Source organism: Eulemur rufifrons, chromosome 8 (genome assembly GCF_041146395.1).
Source record: "Eulemur rufifrons isolate Redbay chromosome 8, OSU_ERuf_1, whole genome shotgun sequence".
NCBI lineage: Eukaryota > Metazoa > Chordata > Mammalia > Primates > Lemuridae > Eulemur > Eulemur rufifrons.
This window is the reverse complement of record NC_090990.1, coordinates 114566468-114578025: the sequence shown is the minus strand read 5'-3', so window position 1 is coordinate 114578025 and position 11558 is coordinate 114566468.

Here is an 11558-nt window from a genome sequence, read left to right as displayed (position 1 = left end):
GAATAGAGAACCCTGACTTAAAATGAATTAACATGTGGTCAAACAAAGGATCCAGGTTCCTTTCATCTTTCTGTTCTGTCATCCTCAGCATCGGCTTTTCCCTAAGACTGGTCCCATAAATGGTTTCCGCCCTCCATCCCCCCATGGTGTTGGGAGAAAGGCTCCATGCTTCCTTGATTTATCCAACTGTAGAAAGAAACTACTGCCCCCAGCATGGACTTTAAGGCCTTCCCTGGGGGGGAGTCAGGGACCATTGGGTCAACCTAGCTCATGGTGCACCCCTGTATCCACAGCAGGTGAATGATGTGGTGGATTGACTTTGACTGATCAAGATCATTAAAAGAAAAACGTTAGACACATTAAATTTAACAGAGTATAATTGAGGAAAAAGCAATTTAAGAATCAGGCAGCTCCTCAAACCAGCATATAGGTTTAGAGAGACTCTGGCGCTGCAGCATGGCCAGAGAGAATTTATGAACAGAAAAAGAAAAGTGCTATACAGAAAACAGAAGTGAGGCACAGAAGCAGCTGGATTGGTGACAGCTTGGCACTTGCCCTATCTGAACACGATTTAAACAATTGGCCACCTTTGACTGGCCGGATCTCAGTGGTGGGTGCAAGAGTAGGTTACAGTCTGTTCGCACATCCAGTTAGGGGAAAGTTCACTGTGTACGGAGAAACCTTCAGGCCCAACTTAAACTATGTGAGAAAGTAGCTTTTGGCTAGACTTAATTTAACAAGATTCAGAACTAGCGCTGGGAACATGGTCAGCTTCCCGAGCACGGTTTATAAGCCCTCCGGGGAACCGTGCCATTGGAGACGAGATACAGACTGAGCAAAAGCTGGTGTCTGTCTGGAGGAAAGATGCGGGGAGTGGTCCCCTGCAGCCGTGTTTCTCAGATGGTGGATTAAGATCCATTAGGGGGTCATGAAATCAGTTTAGCTGACGGCTCATGGGCCAAAGTCAGCCCACCACCTGATTTGTGTAAATAAAGTTTTATTGGAACACAGCCGCCCCATTCCTTTCCTAGTGCTTGTGGCAGCTTTCCCACTACAATAGCAGAGGTAATCAGTTGTGACAGAGATCATATGGCCCTCAGAGCTTAAAATATTTACTATCTGGCCCTTTACAGACAATGTTTGCTGATCCCTGGTTTAGAGGGTTGCAACCAGCATTAAAAGATGAAACGGATTAGACACAGTAGCAGATATCAGAGTGCCTTGCATGTGATAAGGATAAGTATTATTTCATGAATCCTTCCTTTCATATATAAAACTTAAAAAAGTGTAAGTTTTATATAAACATACATTTGTGCTGGGGATGCTGGATTATAATTTATTTCTTAGGGTGGGTTGTGGTCAAACGGTATGGAAAACTGCCCTAGAGCACCACTCATTTTTTTTTTGCCATGGAAATATTAAATAGCTTCTTAAGAAGGCCTGGTTATAATAGTGCTGTCTCTTGGTGGGATATAACCTGCACCTCCTAAAGGCCAGATGCCAAGGAAGGTGGCTTGGGTTAATGAGAGGGCCACGAAACAATCGTTCAGTAGTGACCTGGGAGTGCAGGGTGAGCGAGGGAGAGCGTGTGCAGCAGTCTGGCCAGGAGACAGTCAGACCAGCGAGGCTGGACTCAGAAGGCTCCATGCTGGGAGGGTGGGGCATGCTGGGTGGGAGTCAGGAGTTCTGGCCCCTACAGGCTGCCATAACCCAGGAAGCCTTCCAGCCTCACCTAAGATGAAGAGGCTGTGCTGGAAGATCTCCAAGGCTTTGTGGCTTCTAACGGTCCATGATTTGCAGAGGGGTGTTCACCCCATTCTGTGGATGGAGAATCAAGGGCCAGACGAGACCACACACAGAGAACTCTCTGGCCCCTCAGGGGTTTTCTACCTGCCCTTCTCCTGACTCTGAGTTCTTTTTGGCCCAAGCTCCAGCTATGCCCTGAAAGAAGCTGGACCCCTTGGGAACTAGCTGAGACAATGGACTCCTGGGTTCTCTTCCCCTGAGAACCCCGCCCTGGTGGGCACAAACAGGAAGAAATCTCTTCTGACTGCTTTAGGGAAGGGAGTCCTGCTTATTGCAGTTTTCCTTGATTTTAGAGCTCTGGCTTTTAGTAATTACCCTCATTCCCTCTAACCCGGGGCATCTTCCCGCTTGGCCAGGAGTCACTAGAGTGCAAGGAGGCTGAAGTCCTCTGATTGTCTCCCAGACCTCCCTGCCGTTAGTCAGGCAGTACTGGGCTGTTTATGGCCACTGCCACTTCAAAGACATTGCTGGGCTCCCACAGAGGGGATGATTTTGACATTTATAGGAGGATCAACAAGTTAATAAACCAGAGAGGTTTCTGGTGTGTGGCGGATCCTCTTACAAGATGAAGAAATCTATCCCAGATAGGAACGTCCAGAAATTTATTGGAAATACCCAGCCGAGGGCACGTACTGACTCCGTGCTTCATTTTGATGAGACCTCATGACCAGACTGCAGGGGGCTCTGAATGTGTCCTTGGAGAGGAGGCCCAGGAAGGCAGCCTCTGACAAGGCGCTCTACCTCAGCAGGGGTGGCTGCGGGACTGGGCTCTTTCTGAAACTGCCTGCAGAGCCTGCGGAGAACATCCGATGTCGGCTCACCCACTGGTCTTCCAGGATGTCAAAGCACAAGTCCTTTTAGAAAGTGAATGCACGTGGACCCCCAATATGTGAAACAGCAGAAGATGGAGCTGCTCTGTCAGAGTGGGGCGCGCAGCTTTTTGCTGGACTCCACTAGCCACGGCAGGGTCCGCCCAGGACAGCCCGTAAGGCACAGTGTCTGAAAGCCCCTTATTTTGTAGAAAGATAGAGTCCTAAAATATTGAGTGACGTTAGCTTGGGTTCCCCGGAAAGTGGAGCCAGAGGCAAAGGCTTGGTGCTAGTGATTCATCTGAAGGTGATTCCAGAAAACAGAATGAGTGGGGAGAGGGAGGCCAGGAAGGAAGGAGTGCCAATGAAGCACGTGTTCTCCGGGCTGGGGATGGATTATGCCAGGGCCTCCCGAGAAGAGGTCTGAGGCCTTCTGGGTAGGAGCACGTACCCACTGGCTCCCACTCCCCTGGCTGACGGGTACCTTGGGTGGGGGGAGGATCGACTTCCTGCACATGCAGGCTGTGCTTTGGGTGGGCTGAGCTCCTGCAGTGGGGACATTAAGGGGGAAGCAGTGGCTTCTTCAGTAGACTCTGTCAGCACAAGAGGAGTCTGAGCTCATGTACAACTTTCCGTCTCAGCCACCACTGAAACCCAAGAGGGGCCCAGGGCACATGATGTCATGTGGCAGCGGTGGAGCTGCTCTGGGGGACTTATCTGAGGCTCAGAAAGTCAATGAGCCGGGCCTAGGCGGCCAGCACTCCACAGACAAGAGCAGCATATGAGTTGTACAGCTCTGTGTGTAGATATACACCATCTCACCTGGGTACGAAATCTCAGACACACACACACACACACACACTCATTCATTTTCATCTTAGCATTTGAAAGTATTGTGGAAATAAACAAAGACCAAATGAGAAAAGCAAAGGCTACTTAAGCTGAGTTTGCTATAGCAAGGGTGTCAGCCACTGTCACTTGGGCTTTGGCTGACACAAAGGCAGGCAGAGGAGTGGGAAGGCCTACAGTGGAAAAGGGAGGGTTTCGGGGGTGCCCGCACTGGTGGCTGCTGGCACGGGGACACTGTGGGCAGGCTAGCCATCCTATGCTATTGGTTGGGGTGCGCAGCTTCCTCTGTTTGATCCTAAAGTGGAGAAAAAAATTAGGGAGGCCATTATTAATTAAATCCTGACCATTTGGGGCTGATTGTTTATAGAAGTTATTGTTTGGCTTTAGGGATTATTGCGAGGACAGCTGTATGATTTCCTGAAAGTCTGACTTATAACAGCCCGGCCTCCTGGGTTGTTTGTGGTAGCTAAGGGGTTAGTTCCTGGGCTGGTTGCCGCAGATGGTAGGTCAAAGCTCTATTATTTTATATGGTCAGGACATCGTCCGTTTGTATATTCAGTCTCTCAGGATCTTAAACGATGCTAAGGGCAAGAATCATCTCTATAGCCTGCCTGACACATGATCAGCCAGAAGGCCTCCTTTTGAACACATCTAGCAATGAGAAGCTCACCTCCATGGCAGCCAATTCCCTTACCTACTGGGATAGCCTTCCTTGTACTGGGCTGAAGTCTTCCTCCCTGTAGCTTCCACACCATGAGCTCTCTTTTGCCTGGCGAGGAGGCACAGAGCAAGCTCGCTCCCCCTGTCCTCAGCAGCCTCCCTCACGTGGGAGAGGCGGTGCAGCACGGTGGCGAGAGCCGGCACTGAGACTCAGCCCTGTGACCTACCACCTGCTTGACCTTGGGTAATCGAGCAGCTTCCGTTTCCTCAGCTGTAAAGTAGGGCAGCGATGTCTGCTCAGGATACGCAGTAATGCACGTGGCCTGCTCAGCAGGGGGTCACTGCAGGGAAGACTGCCATCGTGGACCGTCTGTGGCTCCTTCGCTTCCTCCTCACGAGCTTGGTCGCCAGTTCAAGGCCTGTCCTAAAACAGCGCCCTTGCTCTCCGGCTCCTGCGGTGGGGCAGGGACAGTTCGACTCAGACTCCGCCCTCTTGGGCTAGAGCGCTTGGAGCCTGGCACGTGACAGGGTGGTGGTGGCGGAGACTGGGCTGCTGAGGGAGAAGGTGACCAGGAGATTAGCAGACTGGACCTTGGTGGGGGGGGGACCTGAGGGCCAGCGAGGCAGGTGGGGTAGGACACTGTCCTGTCAGGCTTGCAACCTAAGCCCCGAACTCAGCCTTGGTCTCCCAGTTTGGGAGCACAAGCTAAGAGGGGAAGGCCCCCAAGCTTTCTCCTGGGCTGGGCCTTTTGGGAAAAGCTGCGCTGGGTCCGGACTGGAGCCTGCCTCCGGGCTCAAGGCCCCGTACTGCCTGTGCCCTCCTGGGCCCGATTCCCCCAGGATGGGCCTCCAGGGAGATCCCCACCCCGGGGCAGAGAAGGGGGGTCTGGACAGCACAGCAGGCCTGGTGTGGGGCCAGTGGGAGAGGGAAAGGGCATGGGGTGGGCACGATGGCAGGATGGTGGCAGGAGACGGTGGAGTTGGTTAATATCCTTCTGTGCCCCTTCCTCAGTCCGTACTGACTGATCGGCCTAAGTGAGCCGCACCCTGTGCTGACCAGGTGCCAGGAGGCGCGGACACAGCTCATGCTGCTGCCCTGCCTGCTGCATCGCCGCTCCTGGGCCCTGCCAAGTCTCCATGGGGCTTTTAAACAACAGTCCCCCACCCATGAGGTGCCCCACTCTCCTCCTCGGCCATAGCTGGGTGGAGTTTGTGTTCTGCCACTGTCTCACGGTGTGACCGTAGGCACTTCAATAACCTTTCCGGACTCAGGCTCCTTCTCTGTGCAGTGAGGGGGTAGGCACAGATCAGTTGCCTTGAGACTAAATGCTGGGGGTGAAAATGCAAAGTGGAGCCGTGGCGGTGGGTGCTGGACAGCCGTGGACAGAGAGCCCTCTCGTCCCGTGGCTGGCTTCTTCCCAGCCGCCCTCGGCCGGCCTGGCCTGCCTCACCTCTGCGAGGGAAGCGGCTATCTTCACAACCGCTGTGACTCTGAGTCTCACGTACACCCCTCAGGAATTGTGACGCCGGAGCTTCGTCAAAATAACCGATGCCGCAGGGCCCCCGGGAAAGAAGTGTTCCAGCATTTCTTAGAACAGGTTGAGAAACACACACACACATGCACAAGCTACAAATTCCCAGTGTGTCTTCAAGAAGAAGCCAAGATGAAGGAGAACTGATCATCCTGTTCTGTCCTTGAGCAGCAAGGCTGGGGGACCTGAAGTGAGCAGCTCCTAGTTTCTGGTCCCCTGGGTCTTCTTTTAGTCACTCTAGTCACATCTGGGAAGCCAGCTCCCTTCGTGGGGTGAGGGAGGGACAATCTCTGTTCAAACTTTGCTCTTCCGTGAAGCTTGCCCTGTAGTGATTACTTTAAAAGAAACGGGTTTAATGTGATGTTGGCTGGCTGGGCCTGGTCCGCCTGGTCCCCAGTCTGGCTGCAGCCTTGGTGGGAGGGTGGGGAAGGCAGGAGGAGGAGGAGGAGGAGGCAGATGTCCTTGGAGTGTCTGTGCCGGTTTCCTAGGGCTGCCATAGCAAGTTGCCTCAAACGCAGTGGCTTAAAACAACAGAAATTTATTTTCTCATAGGTCTAGAGGCCAGAAGTCTGAAATCAAGGCCACATTCCCTCTGAAATCTCTAGGGGAGAATCCTTCCTTGCCTCTTCCAGCTCTGGGTAGCTTGTGTTTCTTGGCTTGTCGCAGCACAACTGCCACCTCTGCCCCTGTCTTTACGCGGCCTTCTCCTCTTCTCCCTCCAGTAAGGACAGTTGCCATCAGATCTGGGGCCACGTGGATAGTACAGGGTGATCTCCCATCAAGGTCCTTAATGTAATTACACCTGCAAAGACCCTTTCTCCAAATGAGCTCATATTCACAGGTTGGAATGGGATACAGACAAATCTTTGGGGGCCACCATTCGACCCACAACCGTGTCCGAGCACTCTGCAAAGTATGTCGCGTGCTACTCATAGCACACCTAAGGCGAGGGCATTCGCCTCATTTTTCAGAAGAGAAAACTGAGAGATGAGACAACTTGTCCGAGTTCACACCGTCAGTAACTGGCTGGACCAGGGTAGACAGGGCTCCACCACTCAGACAAGAGGACGGGGCCAGCACGGGGAACGGTGTGGAGGACTGCAAGATCGGGCCCAGTGAGGAGCCATGAGTAGTTTTGTCTGCTGGAAAGGTGAGTGTGTGAGGGTGGGATGAAGCTGGGCCAGGTCGTTCAAGACCTTGGACCCAGGCTAAGGAATCTGGGCTTGATCCCGAGGACACTGAGGAACCCTGGGAGACTTTTGATCTCCAAGAGGGGAAGGGCGGACCTCTGGGGTGTGTGGAGGGTGGGCTGGAGTGGAAGGGGTCAGGCAGGCAGATGGGAAGCAACGGCAGTGGTGCAGATGGAGAGGGAGGGAAGAATCTGAAGTCCAGGTTGGGTCTGAGGGACAGGATTAAGTGCTCAGTGGAAGCAGGGAAACTCAGGAATCTAGCAAATTCCCAGGTTCAGCCATTGGTGTGTTGCGGTGCTGCGAACTGAGCCGGAAGAACGTGGTGGCCGGTAACCATGATTTGTAGCTGCCTGAGCTCTTTGAACACTTTCCGTGCATTCAGCTATGAGCTAGTTATTTCCCAGTGCGTTGAAGAGGGTGCTCACGGCACTGCAGGGCTCTGTAATCCACAGCCCGTGAGCCTTCCATAGCAATGAAGCTGCTCGGAGAAAGGGGCTTCGTGGGGGGGCTGGACGTCAGCAGATCTGGTGTTGAGAGGCGCTTTCTTTGTTAGGCAATTTTGTGGTGTGGTTCTGGGTATTGTTCTTGGGTACTCAGCTCCAGCCTGTTTCTCAAGACACCCAACAGCTCAATGAGTTACTTAACAGTCTTCATTAAATTCCCTTTCCGCTGAAGCCAGCCAGGCTGGACTCTGTTATTTACAACCAAGAACCCTAAACAATATAAGTGAGTTTAGGGGGAGGGTGGAAAGGGGGGTTCCAGGGGCTGGGGCGTGTTGAATGTGAGAGGCTGGTGGGGTATTGATGTGGGGATGTCCAAGGGGCTTTGGGCTCTAGGGCCCAGGAGCTTGGGGTGGCCTGGGCTGAGGACACAGGTGTGAGCTCGTGCACATTTATGAATGTGAAGGGTGGGAGACCCTCGAGTGTGCAGCCCCTGCAAACAGCCAAACAACCTTGTTTAAGGGATGAAAGGAGCAGAGGAGACCTGCAAGGAGACTGAAAGGGGGAGGGCGTAGAGAAAATGACCTCACGGAGAGTAAGAGAGGAGTGTAAACAAGGAGTAGTGCCTGTGCCAAAAGGCACAAAAAGGCAAGTGGGAGGAGGATGGAAAAGGTGCCCTGCGTTTGGCACTTAGGCCAAGGGTGACTTGGAGAGAGCAGTTCCACGGGTGTGGTGGGAATGGGAGCAAGACTGGAGTGGGCTGGGGAGACAATGGGAGAAGAGAAAATGCAAAGCTCTCCTTCTCTTACTGTGGAGGGAAGAAGGTGGACAGGCGTGGGCAAAAGGAGAGGAGCCTGCCTCCCTCACAGATGGAGTGAGGAGCCCCTGGCACCTGAGGGACGGCGGCGTGGCCACACCGGGATGGCTAGGGACGCGCCGGGGTGGCCGGTTGCTTATCCTTAGGTACTTGATATTCTCTGACATCGTTATCATGGTGTCTTCTCTTTAATTACATCTTCTGATTGTAGAATAAGGTGTCTTGCAATTATTTGAGACCCAATTAGACAGTTGGGATCAAAGTAACTTGGGTGGATACTCAAGTTTTAAGGACTACTTGGGAATCTAGTTCTTGGTTTTTTAAAATCCAAAGAGTTCTGGAGAGGAGGTAGTATGGGGGTATACGTTGTATATGGGTGAAGAAGCTTAGAGACACAGGATGGCGTCTGCCTGGATCTAGATTAGAAGCCAAATATTCCTGTGATCACTCAATGTGGACATAGCCCCCTGCTATGGTCTGAATGATGTGCGCGTCCTCCCAGAATTCCTATGTTGAAACCTAATCCCCAGTGCGATAGTATTAAGAGGTGGGGCCTTTGGTGAGGTGGTTAGGCCACGAAGGCGGCCCTCAGAAATGGGATTAGTGTTCTAAGAGGCCAGAGGGAGGTCGAATGTCCCTTCACCTTGGGAGGACACAGCTACAAGGCGCCATCTATGAAGCAGAGAGTGAGCCCTCACCAGACGCTGAATCAGACACCTTGATCGTGGACTTCCCAGTCTCCAGAGCAATACATTCGTGTTGTTTATAAATTACCCAGTCTAAGGTATTTTCTTATAGCAGCACGAACAGACTAAGACACTGCCCTGCTCTCTGAGTCCCTGTCCTTCTGTCTGGACCCTGAGACTGTGCTCTCCTCCTCTCCTTGGTCTAGTTTGCTTCTTCTCCTTCTTTTTTTTTTTTTGAAAATTTCTTCTGAGATTTGTCCAGTTTAAGGTTCTTTCTCTTGGCTAGCCTGAATTTATGACCCTACGCTGTACTAAATCTTTTTCTTTTTCTCTGTGTCACCACAGTCTACCTCAGGAGATCTTGGCTATTTTTGTACCATGGATCCCTTTGAAGCCTATGATTCTTTCTAAGAATAATGTTTTTAAATGTATAAAGTGAAATATATATGATTACAATGGATATCAATTATATTGAAATATAGTTATCAAAATTATTTAAATATTAATTTTTAAAATTTAAATATTAAAAATGAATTTTTGTGATATCATACTACATGTGCTTCTTTATTAATGTACCAAGTAACGTAATCTAGCAACGGGCCCACAGCTACCATGGTTTCAATGTAGTAATGAGCAGAAATGATATTTTGACCTATTTGCAGCAATAGTAGTATGATGTTAAAACAACTGTAATTTCTCCTAGTGACAAAGCCACAGGAACTGTTAATACTTTTGTAGTTTGTAGTGTACAATTAGAAACAAATATTAAATGTTAAATGTTAAACATTCATTTAGAAGTTAGTGAAAATAAAGGTGTAATTTTTCTCCCTACCCAAGTTCAGGGATTCTTTGAATTCTCTTCATGAACCCCCTGGAGGGCTGTGACCCCAGGTTAAAAACCCGTCTGAATGCTTGGGTTTCCTTTGTTCTATTGCTTTCTTCATCTCTTTGAGATGGGTCAGAGCTAACTCTTATTTAATCATTAGCAAGGAACCAATAACAAAGTGAGCACATTTTGAAACATGTGCTCAAAAATGAACACAAGATAGTCCACGCAGGCAGGAGCAGTGAAGCCCCCGGACACGGACCCCCTTTGTAGTTCACGGAGCAATGGCCATGACCCCAAGGTAGAGCTGGAAGGGGCTTCGGAACTTGCCTCCTTGCCGGGGTCACTCTTATTCTATGGATGAAGGTGAATGACCTCAGGGGACACCAGGTCACGACCTGGGCTAGGCCTCCACCAGCCATGAGAGTGGCCCTTGCTACACACACGTCCTGGAAAATGGCGACATGGGCATCTACTAAAGCAGAGAAATAGGGGCCAGGCCCGAGTTGTGAGGCGTGACCTGCACGTGTCCCCCTATACGGACACCCAGCAGCGCGTCGCCCACCTGCCCTGTTCCCTCTGCGGGTGGGTGGGAGTCTGGGAAAGCTTCGCCCCCAGCTTCTCCACTAGCTTCTCCTCCCTCGAGGGAACCGAGTATATTTTTGGCACTGTCACCCTTCTCCCCCACTTCTCACCTCTCCCTTCGCAGTTCACATCCCCTCTGACTTCCCTCCCCTCCCCCTCCAGCTCCTGCCCGCCCCGTTCAGGGTGTTCCTCTCCGTACCACTCTCCGTTTCCACACCCCATCTGTCAGCCGCCAGCCCTACCCGTGGCCACACAGCAGCAGGTACTGTTGACATCCACCTAGTCACAGGAACAGGAGAGCTTGAAGTTCCAGAGAGAAATTAGAGCCAAGAACCGTGAGTTCCCGGTGCTGACACGTGGCAGGCACCCCGGGAGTGTTCGTGTCATGGAACTACTGAATAAAGTAAAGGACCAGGGCCGCTTATCCCTGCAGCTCCCAGAGCCTCTGCTGAGACTTCCAGCAAGTCACCGCCTAGCCCTCACCCTCCTCTAACTGAACTGGCCTTTCCTCAAGCGCTAGCATTCTGGAAAAATAAAATGCTTTCAGTCATTGTCACCGGTTTTGTTCTGCAACCGTATTCTTCACTCCCACTCCTCACTTCAATCACATGGGCTAGTTTTGTGCGTTTTAGAGGGGAGGGGTGGGGTGAGAGTGGGGGGGGGTAGTGCATGGGGGTGTTAGCCTGAGAATCAGCCATTCTCTAACACTGCCTCCTCGCAGGAGACCCCTGTGAGGTAGAACAGTCTGTGCAGGGCGCCCAGAGCCCACAGGCCATGTCTGCGTGCTCCTCCAATCCCCCAGCAAAGTGCTCCCTTCTCCCTACGTGGCTTTTCTCCCAGAGTGGAAGTTCCTGAAAGGCTGGGGTGGTCTCTGGGTTCTTCGGTTCCCGGCCCTGCTCAGTGTCACGGTGTACGTGTGGGCCTTACAGACTCATTAATATTTATTTATTTATCTTTGTAGAGATGGGGTCTCACTGTGTTGCCCAGGCTGGTCTTGGACTCCTGCCTCAGCCTCCTGGGTAGCTGGGATTACAGGTGCGAGCCACCGCACCTGTTGGACTCATTATTTTGATTCTCACCTTGCAGAAGAACTTTACAGTGAGGCAGATAGGGCCATCTGTTTATAATAAAAATTGTCAATTTTTAGCAAATGCTGCTGTGTGCCAGGCATTGTGCTAAGCATTTCACATACATCATGTCACTTAATTCTCCACCTGTAGTCAGAGGGATCCTTTCAAAATGTCAATCAGATCCTGCTCCTCCCCTGCTCCATACTCTCCAGGGGTTCCCATCGCGCTTGGAGTCAGGTCCCTATTATGTCCCACAAGGTTGCCAAGATCTGGCCTTTGTCTCCTGCT